The sequence below is a fragment of the Alligator sinensis genome, unplaced genomic scaffold (genome assembly GCF_000455745.1).
Source record: "Alligator sinensis unplaced genomic scaffold, ASM45574v1 scaffold686_1, whole genome shotgun sequence".
Taxonomy (NCBI): Eukaryota; Metazoa; Chordata; order Crocodylia; family Alligatoridae; genus Alligator; species Alligator sinensis.
Genome location: NW_005842760.1, coordinates 643,515 through 653,930, shown reverse-complemented (window position 1 = coordinate 653,930; position 10,416 = coordinate 643,515). Strand labels below are relative to the sequence as shown.

Here is a 10,416-nt window from a genome sequence, read left to right as displayed (position 1 = left end):
CCCCCCCCCGTGCGGACACGGGGCCGGGCGCGTGCTCAAGCGGGTGCCCGGGGCGCAGGTAAGCGGGGGGGTGCCCCTGCGGGGCGGTGTGATGCCCCGGGAGCCCTTGGCAAGGTCACTGCGGGGAGGCCGAGGGCCGGGAAGGGGCTGGTAGCGGCGACCTGCGGCTCAGGTCCGTGCCCCGCTGCGGCGGAGCTGTCACGTGCTGGAGGCTCCCTCCGCAGCTCGGCCGCGGGAGCGGAGGGGTTAAGGGAGGCTGATGAAACGGGCATGGGCCGGGAGAGCCCCCTCCTCCCCGAGAGGTCCCAGCTGCCTTTTCCTTTCACCTGAGGAGCAGGAAGCAGGTCCCCTCCCTGCCAGGATCCGGCTTCATTCCCTATATTGCCTCTGTCATCCCCGCCGGCTGCATCCCTCTTCCTGGGTGTTTGGACCAGGGTGTTGTCCAGATCTGTGGGCTTGGCTCCACCTGTGTTGGTCCAGGAGGAAAGGACTCGGGGTAAAGACACAAGGATCCAGTTTTTGTTGCTTCATTTTGTTTCCCACATCTCGGCTTCTAGAGGTTCAGGCTAAGCCATGGCAGAATCTCATTGAAAATGCATTATAAATGCGGAGTCATACATTGAAAATGCATTATAAATGCAGTCTCATGCAGTCTTAACTCTGCCTCCTTGGATGTGGCAAGAGGGATAGCGAATATAACCGTACCTTACCCCTCCCTAAGCAAACCTGCACATTCACTGTGTTGCGTTACTGGGAAAACTATGACATTCTTTTTTAACTTAATGACCCCTGGTATTATGTTCCCTTTTAATATCTCATTGTACATCTAATAAAAAAAATTCAAGCTCATTGGTTGCATCCCAGAATGTCTCCCTTGGAGAGCAAAAGGATGCCTTATCTGCACTAATAATAGCAAACCTTGTACATATTGATGTGGCGGTGTTACTATATACTGGACTGGGCTAATGTAGATAGGTCTTGCATGTTTTTATCACAGTGATGAAGGAAAAAAAAACCCAACTCAGGTTTTCCAGGTGTGATGGTTAATGTGTCCTATCAGCTCTAGCACGCACCTACTCTGTTATTAGCACCAGAGCAGATGGTGTTTTGCTTAACACACAAAAAGGATTAGGGGGGCGCTTGGAGGAACAGAACCCAACCAGGCACCATCTTTTTCTAGTATAGTTGGAAGCGAAGTTAAGGCCTGTGTGATTGCGAATGATGGAGATAATGCATACAACTGCTGGCACTGTTAGATTTCTTAACTATTTGCTTCCAGATTTTTTAGACCATGAGCAAAGGGTAAATATATACTATGTGTATATATGTTTTTGGAGAAGGAAATCTTTCAACTTGACACTCTTGGAAATATATGCAGATAGTTTAGTTTAAACCTAGTCTCGCTTGTACGGATGAAGGTTCCTTTTTGAAGTTCATAAAGGACAAATCGGGCCTACCTAACTAGATCAATGCTTGTATGGAATATCAGGATTGGTGTCTGAAGGGAAATTGGTAGAAGCAGGATTTGAAGTTTAGTAAAATGATTGACTGAAGTCTCTCAAATTATTTTTCTTCAAATGAATTACAGTGTACTTTGATTTGACATGGTCTGTGGGATCAAAGCTTCATAATATTAATGAAGAATATTAAGTAGCAGAGAGAGCTCTTAGGGAAAGCCCAGTAGTTAGTTTAACATCTTCCATTTTTCTGTTTACTCCTGTTGAATGTTGGTGAAAAATGCATGTATTAGCAAGTTACAAAAGCTGATGACCTAGAGAGATTTAAAATTAAGGACAGATTTAATTTAGAACAGTGCCTCTAGTATATGTGGGGAAAAGTGCTGGAAATACGCATTCAGTAGGAGAATGATATTTTGGAAACAAGACTATATGGAAGAATGAAGATTGAGAGTGGTTAGAAAATTAGACATGAATTTGATACAAATTTTGCTGCCATACACTGCAATTTTTGAGCTTCTCTGGTAGAAGCATTATGTAATCCAGTCTGGAGTGTGCTAATCTTTCCCTTGGGGCTTTTGGCTAAGATTAAATGTAACAAGCTGAATACTTGGTATGTTCTCTGCTTAGGGTGCAGTTGCGGATGGTCACTGTCTATGGTCAACTGGCCGTCTCAATTTCTGCTATTATCTTTTGGCTCTGTTGTGACTGCACCGGGGATATTCCAGGTGCAAATCCAGTTCAGAAAGATACTGACCTATTAGAAGGAAAATGGAAAAGTCTGGCTGTTGGTCAGAAATTTGGAATAACTGATTTTGAAGCAAGAATTAAGAAGTAAAATGTATAGTTTGACTAAATGTTTAAGGTGGAGGTGTGAAATGCTGTAGTTTTTAAGTATGCCAGAGGTATAAATAATCAGGAGGAGAAAGAAACCTGTTAGTGATTCAAGAATGTATAATTATGAGAGAGGGTGTGAAAATGAGCAGAAGAGACTGAACCATGAGAGAGATTTTTTTTTTAAATTGGACACCCTTCTTCAGTGTGGAACATTCAGTGTACTTTAGCCCCTAGAAAGTTAGGCAGGTTGTCTTAATAAATTTTAAACCTAGAAAGCACATTATGATCACACCATCAGAGCTCCTGCACAACAGATCCTTCAGTAATTCCTGCATGTATCACTTAACTTCTAGCTAAGCCAAAGAACATCTTTAGAAAGACATTCAGTCTTTTATTTGAAGACTTCCAATGACAGAGACTCCATCACATCCCTATCAGACTATTTCAATGGCCAGTGACCCTTACTTAGAAGTACACTCTATTTCTAGGCTGAATTTGTCTGTTAGAGATGGAGGGGCCAATTTAAAGAGACTCTAAAGCATCAGCTCAGAGCACCTGTCAGTACAAATGACTTGCTGCTCTAAACCTAAGACACTGTCACCCAGGCTGGGAGTTACTTTGAAACCCAACAGCCACTGAACACTGAGCTGTCTTGTTAACTGGTACTGATTGCTTTTTTTTCCTTTACTGACTAGTTGGCAAGGCTTAGTCTGCTCTAGTTCAGAGGTATTCTTTGCATGAGTCTAAACTATTCATTCTGACAACTTTTGCTGCACGTTAAGAAGCAGTAGCCCAATGAGAATGCTGTATATCCAGGTTATTAGTGTGAAATAATAATTCATCAATACAGTAATGGAGTAATGCAGCCTGTGCATTTTCTGTTTCTTCCACAGCCTGCTTAACACTTCACAGCTGTTTGCAGTCTCAAAAGAGGGGCTGGATATCAGTTCAATCATGAAGAAATGATCCGTGTGACACTTCAGGGGGAAGGAGGTATCTCTCTCCCCATTTTATATATAGGGAAATGAGCCATTGAGTGTATAACTTGGCCGGTGTCATAGGATTTGATGAAGTAAGCTGTAGGCTAGCAGAGCTCATGCCTCTCTGAATGAGTTAGTCTGTAAAGTGCCACACTGCCCTGTCCTCTGCCGAACTTCAGACTAACACAGCTAACTAACTACCTCTCTCTTGACCAACATCAAACAGGGTGTTGTGCCAAACCTAGGATTTGAACTCGTATTCCTGAATCCCTTTTCATTGCCTGAATTTAAAAAAGGCATCTTTTTTTCTTGATTTTGCTGTGTCTCTTTCCTTTATTATGGTTGTAAGCTGTAGTGTTCACAGTTGGCTTCTCTTAGCTGGAAGAAAGTGATTCCTCTCTCATGCTGTGCAGCCCTTTGGGGGCACTTCTGTTTCTTCTCATGTTTTGGGCCCTTCAAGATGTGTTCTGCTGGAATTTGATACTTTTTGGTCCAGGCCAGGGAGAACTCTAGATTGCAGTGGTTGGAGACTCCTGTCCTTTCTGGGTGAAGTGAATTTCCTGCTGGTTAAATGTGCTGAGTTGACAGTTCCAGGTATGAATCATCTGCTTGTCCATAGAGTAGGTATTCCTCTGCCTTATTTCTTACCAGTGCAGTTAATTTGTGTTCCTTGTGGGGAGATCTGTCCTTTTTGCCTGGTCCTTGGGGGGTACATTTTTAAATACTGTGAACTCAAGGGCCTAATTAACGCCTCTTCTGAAGGCAGTTCTGGATCTTCTTTAGAACAAAGGAGATACCCACCAAATTCATTTCTCCCAAGGGTTGCTGAACAACCATTTGATGATAACTATATTTCCAAGAGTTAACTAACTGGTATGAAAGGAATGATGTAGTATTAGCCTTTGCCACAGAGTTCTGCCAGAGCTGATATAGCCAGCAACACTCCTGATAGGGATGCATTCGCTGGAGTTTCTGTCATGAGGAAGCTGGTGTAGATCTGTCAGTAGACCTGCTGGCAGAGCTGTGGCCACACCAGGAAGGGTGGCCATTGCTGCTCTAGTTAAAACATCATTGGCTCCTATAGGGTAGAGTTCAAATGCTGTGTTTCCCTTTTTCCCTTGACCGTCCCATCACTCTCTTCTTCTTACCACTTTTTGTGCATGGACTCTTAATGAGAACTGGATTTTCCATTCTCTCTTCATCATGGTGTTGGTGCTTAGTATGGAAGGACCTTGTGCAGCCCACCATCCTGTCTCCTGCTTAGCTCTAAAGGATTTGTTGGGAAGTAACTTTTTCTTCACCCTTCCCTGACAACACTTCATACAATGCTTTTGTGGCACTTGAGAACAAGTCTGTCAAACTGGAATCTCCCACATGCCAGAACACTAACCCCAAAGACACTGAATCCATCCTGTGCATCACTTCCTGCCCTGGCCTGACCAGAACGAGAACCAGAAATTGTAAGAACTTAGTAGAAGGCTGGTGTGGGTTGGGAGGATCTGGGCCACTGTTACATGTATAGACAGTTTGAAGAAGGCATGAAGTACTAGGGGAGACAGCCCATAAAGTGGAATGAGGTATGTTTGTTGGGGAAGGGGGAAGTTACAGTGACTGGTCTGGAAGTGAAATGGCAGGGGCATAGGTTGCTGAGTGCTAGGTCAGGGAGTAGGTACATTCCAAAATCTATTCAACTTTGGATTTATACATTTCTCAATTTCATGCCCTTTGGAGATGCACAGAAACCACTGACGTCATTTATCAGTGTTCCCTTCCTGATCCCTTCTTTTCCACTGAACAGTTTTTTTCATCTATCAGTTGGCTAGGACAGAGGAGTTCTCCACTTCATTTGCAGCTTTGATATGCGTGAGTATATTCTGAGGATCCTGGGGAGCAGTTTCTTGACCTGTTGTATTTCTTCCCCAAGAAGGAGAACTGAAATTCCAGTTTAAGGATTCTGTGAAAGATATTACTTGCAAAATAAATAGCATGAACAACTCCTGGGCTTCAAATCTGCCTAAGAGGAGGCCATCAATCCATATATCATAGGAACGTAGGGCCAGAAGAGACCTCATGAGCTCCTGCCTTCTTTTCTCTGTTGTCCGGCCAGGTCGCTTCTGATCTGTCTGCTGCTCTCTTGCGATGTCTCTTCTTGTGGGCATAGTCCCTGATTTGGAGCTGCTCTATCTGAAGGGTGGCATAGTGACATCAGAGAGGGCTCTGATAAGAAGTGAATAATTTAAGGGTTCACTTCTTGTTAGTTTGTATCCAGCAACACCCTTGTTTTAAGTGCTTTGTACTTGTTGCCTTACCATCATCTCAAAGCTGCTTTTTAATTTTTCATGGCTGTTGATCTCCAGTTTATTGCTTGTGAAAAAAGGCCTCTCAGCATCTATAGTGTCAGAACTCTGGCCTGCTTAATGCATAGAGAAGTGAATATAGGACTGGAAAGGACCTCTTGGGATTATTAAATCTAGTCCCCTGCTGCTGCAGGCAATGCTAATAATCAGAGCAAAATTTAGCCTAAGAATATCTTCTAGTAACATATTGAAGTGGGGTGACCAGGGTACTACCTCTGAGCACTGGCCCTGAGGGGCTCAAAAATAACAGCAGCTGTGTTGCTGGCCTGGCTACAGCTGGGCTGCTGCAGCCTCTGATTCTGCCCCATGTGGCTACTGTCCAGGGTGCTCAAGTGTCCAGTTATGCCTCTGGTATCTTCCCTTTAGAAACAAGCAACTATGACGTTGTATCTAAAACTTTAATGCCATGGCACTTGAGGAAGATTCTGACTAATCCAGTTCAGGGCAACACGATTTGTGATTTTGAGTATTGCACAACCTGTATAAACAGACTTTGAGCTGTAATTTAAAGACAGATGGCAAGCTGATGAAGCAGAGGGAAACTGCTGCAAATGGAAAGATATGCATCAGAGAAGGCTCTTGCAGCTGTCACAGCAAGCTTGCATGAGGTGCAGACAGAGGATGGGCTGAAAAAGCATGGATAGAAGTGAGAAAGACAATACTCTAAGATGCAGCTTACCAAAACAAATCCCTGGAGGTTAATTTAAAAAAAAAAAAATCAATCTTTAGCTGGATCCTTCAGATAAAGGGGAACAAAAAGTTGTTTTGGGATGTGAATGTTGGGATTTCTCTTATGTGAGATGGACAGCACCATTCTGCACACACTGGGTCAGAGAGAGTTCTGGGGAAGATTATATATATATGATCTGCAGTAGATGGGGATTCATTCTGTAGATCCTTCTGCGATTACCCTGCACATTACCATGATGACTAGTTATGTTTGACTGGTCCCTCAAATTATGCATCATCACTGTCACTTTCCCATGAAACAAGTTTTATACTATTGAAGAAAAAAGATATAAATATGTTGGTTTATAGACTTCACTCATATGCTGCAGTCCCTCTCATGACTTCCAGCTCATTTTCTGTGGCCAGTTCAAGGCCTTGGTCTTGCTTTTCAAAGCTGTCAGTGGGTGGAGCCCCAGCTAGGTTAGTGGCCATGTGGCTGTTAATGGAGACAGCTGTCTGTGCTTCTTTAGAGCAGTGTTTCTCAACCCGTGGGTCATGACCCAAAAGTGGGTCACAAGAATATATGAAAGGGTTGTGAACAAACTTTAAAAATGGATTCTCCTTTAAAGGAGAAAAATTTGGGAAACCATGGCTTTTCCCTTGCTGGCTGGCAGAGTTCCAGCCTGCAGGGGGCTGCTTGGGGCCCTCCTATGCCCCATACTCTCACCTCCCTGCCCTATGCACTGGGGAGCTGGGGCCTGGGGCAGGGGGCAGTGGGTTGAGAGTGAGGGGCACTGGGTTGGGACTAGCCATCAATGTTTACAAATGGGTCCTGGTACAGAAAAGGTTGCAAACTACTGTTCTAGAGAGGTACTTAGCCATGTTAGTCATAAATCAGGCATCTGCAGGGCAGGGTGACACCTTAGAGACTAAGGTCAGAGGGTCATAAACTTTCATAAGTGACAGTCTACTTCATCAGATGCTGAGGCATCTGATGACAGGCTGTCACCTACAACAGTTTATGCCTCTGAATCAGTAAGTCTCTGAAGTGCCACCCTACCCTGCCTTATTCTTCTCTAGGGCAAAGTATCTTTTATTGGCACTTTTGCACTCTGACTTGAGTCTCATGCTTGCATTAGTAGGTGGAGAACCTTCCTAGAGATGCTAGCTGAAGAGTGAAACTAAAAAGGGCCAAAAATGGGGATTTGTATAGAGCTACTTTGGAGAAGCAGGATCCTGTGTGTGGTTGAGTGATGGAGTTTTATCAGCTGATGAGTGCTGTTGTTTTTCAGCTATGTGCAGTTGAGCACTACTGCTACTTTGCATTCAGGGCTGGGGAAGTCCTTATGATTGGGAGGCTAGAGCATGTGGTGCAGATATTACACCATCATCTGGTGTGGGAAACTTCAGGTACTAAAGAGAAGGCTGTTTAATTGATGGCTTCAAGTGTCCCTTGTGCCTGGGTGAAGGTTGTTTGTGGTGTGGGCAGTGCTGACAGCTTTGGTTGCTGAGTGGAGAGGGGGAGGGCTGCAGCTGCTCTATAAATAGCTCTGACAGCTTGAGATCTGGGGACAGAGATTGGGTTGCTATGGCGACTGATCTGAATCAGATTACCTGCGGCTGGTATTCTCCAGTTTATGCATGCCTGGTGGCTGTATGGCCTTGCATTTGTTGGAGGATGCTGTGATCAAATACTCAGCCAAATAGACAGGATAGGGGAAGGAAGCAAGTTTCTAGCTAGTTTACAACAAGGGTGGTAAAACCAGTTACTACAGCAACCTATATCCAGAATCATTCAGGCTGTTATCTTGTGATGCTGCGGTAATATCCTTGTCTGAGAGGCATGTAGCATTTGTCTCTGTATTATTCTGGTTGTAGTAACCTGCGTAGGGGTGTTGACAAATAAAGCTAGCTGCCTCTTACCTTGCTCAGTGTGACATGGAGGCAGCTTTCCCATCCAGCCCCCAGGGCAGGAATGACGTGGATTGGAGAACTGACTTTAAGTCTAGAGAACATTTCTAAATCAGCACAAAGGTGCCAGTGGTTTGGGGAGGCAGGGAGAGAGAGAATATTTTTTTCTGTGTGGAAGCTGCTTTCTAGGTATGGTAGGGTGGCTGTGGACTGCTCTCCAGAAGGGCTGTATTTTGTTTCTAATTATGAGCCCTGTCTTGGGGCTCATACACTGATCTACTTGGGCATTTGTACACACCATGGGGGTTTACTTCGGTTTAATTCTCCCTCAATTGAAGCGGTGGGTCTTTAAAAACACCACTTCAATTTAGGGTGAAGTAACCCCCGTAGCATGTACACAAGGGTTGGGCCCGATCCTTACCTGCCACTCTAGCAGGGGGAGGGGAGGGTGAGCTGCCCAGGGGCTGAGCGGTCCCTGAGCTGGGGGTGGGGCTGGTGCTTCCCTCTGTGGCAGAGGGGGCACCCACCTGCAAGCACCCAGCCTGAGCAGTTCCAGAGGGCACCGCAGCTGTGGAGGGAAGCACTGGACCCCCATGCAGTGCAGGCAGGCTCTGGGGAGGGGGAAAAAAAAAAGGAACAGGCTCATCACTTTTTTTTTTTTCCCCTTCAGTGGAGCCTACCTGCACAGGCTGCCGCTGGGCTGCCTGCACAGCCCCTGAGATGCATGCAGCCTGGTGCTTCCCTCCCACTTCAGAGATGTTTTATTTTGCTGAGTCCCAAAGTCATGTAACACGCATTACGCCGCTGGCATGTCTGCAGTGCTTTTAAAATGCATCCTGTCTATGCTCAGACCCATACCTGTGTATTAGTATATATGGAGCATGCAATCTCTGCATGCTTTGTTGGCTTGCCCAGGCAGAGTGCAACATGCAGATGCAGATGAAGTAGCTGCACCGGTACAGCAAGTCCTTCCAGCTCTGCCTATAGAAATTGCTCTGATTTCTGGCATACTCCTTCAGTGGGCCCTGGAGCAGCCAAGGCCTATTTTGAGTAGTTCTCAGCTCAGCTGCAAAAGTCCTGAAAAACAAGGATTATAATTTCTATGCAGTTATTTTCATCTAAATGTTCATAGCAGGTTGACACCCTATTATATTGGGCACTCTAAATGCAAACTTTTGTTAGACCTATTTTAAATGTTTAGTGTTAAAAGCAGCCAAAATAGAAAACTTCATGCACATATGATATTGGGGTTTATGGGCTATTCCTGTGAGAGGCTAATACAAATACCATATATGTTAAATTTATGAGTAGCTGTTCATGAACAACAAACTTTAAAAAAACAACTTGAATGTGAAATTGCAGGAGAAGAAATCATCTGCAGATTGGATTGTATTAAGTATGATCTTGTTGCACAAACGGCTAGTTTCGTGCCCCTGGAGGCTTGTCCAATCCACCTCTAGGAGAGAGTCACACACACAGGCTGGGTCCAATTTCAGATTTATTGTTTGCAAACAGGTTCGACAAGGGAGCTTAATTTACTCAAATCCGTGTCGACCCCAAACAGAGTCTGGGGTTCCTTTTTATAGCTAACATAAACAAAAGATTCTAACGTGTCGCGTAATTATTGGCAGCCCAAGTATTACGTCTTACAACATATGTCTAGCAGGTACATGTTCTGTACATCTCATTTACATCTTAAATCTCCTCCCTGGGGCCATCCTTAAGTCCATTTCGGTCATTCTTCGGTCAAGGTCTGAGTTCTTCACATCAGCATCTTTCCCTGTCCCTCTTCTCTTATCTCTCGTAAGGAGTTATTTGTTGCATCTGTTCCTGGCTATGTCTGCAGAAGTCTAGTGCTACTCGTAAATCTATCATTGGCCTACATACCTTAGCAGAAGCAAGTGTGATAATATGCAGAAGCAATTGTGTAGTGAAACTAAACAGTTCTCAGTTGTGAAGCCTTTGTGTAGGGAGATGAGACATTTTTACCACACAGCTGCTACACAAACGTTATTGCAAAATCATAATGACTAGATTATAACATATTTTTACCACAATCTCAACAGAGATTATGGATTTTTATTCCATTACCTGTACTAGCTTTTATAACCCCTCTGTTCCTCAGGGGGTTAATTTATTTGTTTATCTCATTTTATTCCTTCAATTTACCTTCTTTTTTTTTAGCTGGATACCCCTTCTTACCCC

General features: G+C 44.4%; 1 protein-coding gene across 14 annotated transcripts in view; it reads left to right on the top strand.

The window, feature by feature from the left end:
• The window catches only part of MADD (MAP kinase activating death domain), a 122,836-nt gene continuing 112,420 nt past the window's right edge, over positions 1–10,416 (top strand). For 9 of the 14 annotated variants that reach the window (XM_025216663.1, XM_025216658.1, XM_025216661.1 and 6 more), the window contains exons 1-2: positions 44–58; positions 3,188–3,287. The gene's annotated coding sequence lies outside the window, so the exon portion shown is untranslated. Of the gene's footprint in view, positions 59–3,174; positions 3,288–5,072; positions 5,138–10,416 lie in introns of those variants that run through there. The other 5 variants (XM_025216664.1, XM_025216667.1, XM_025216657.1 and 2 more) reach the window with 4 other exon arrangements.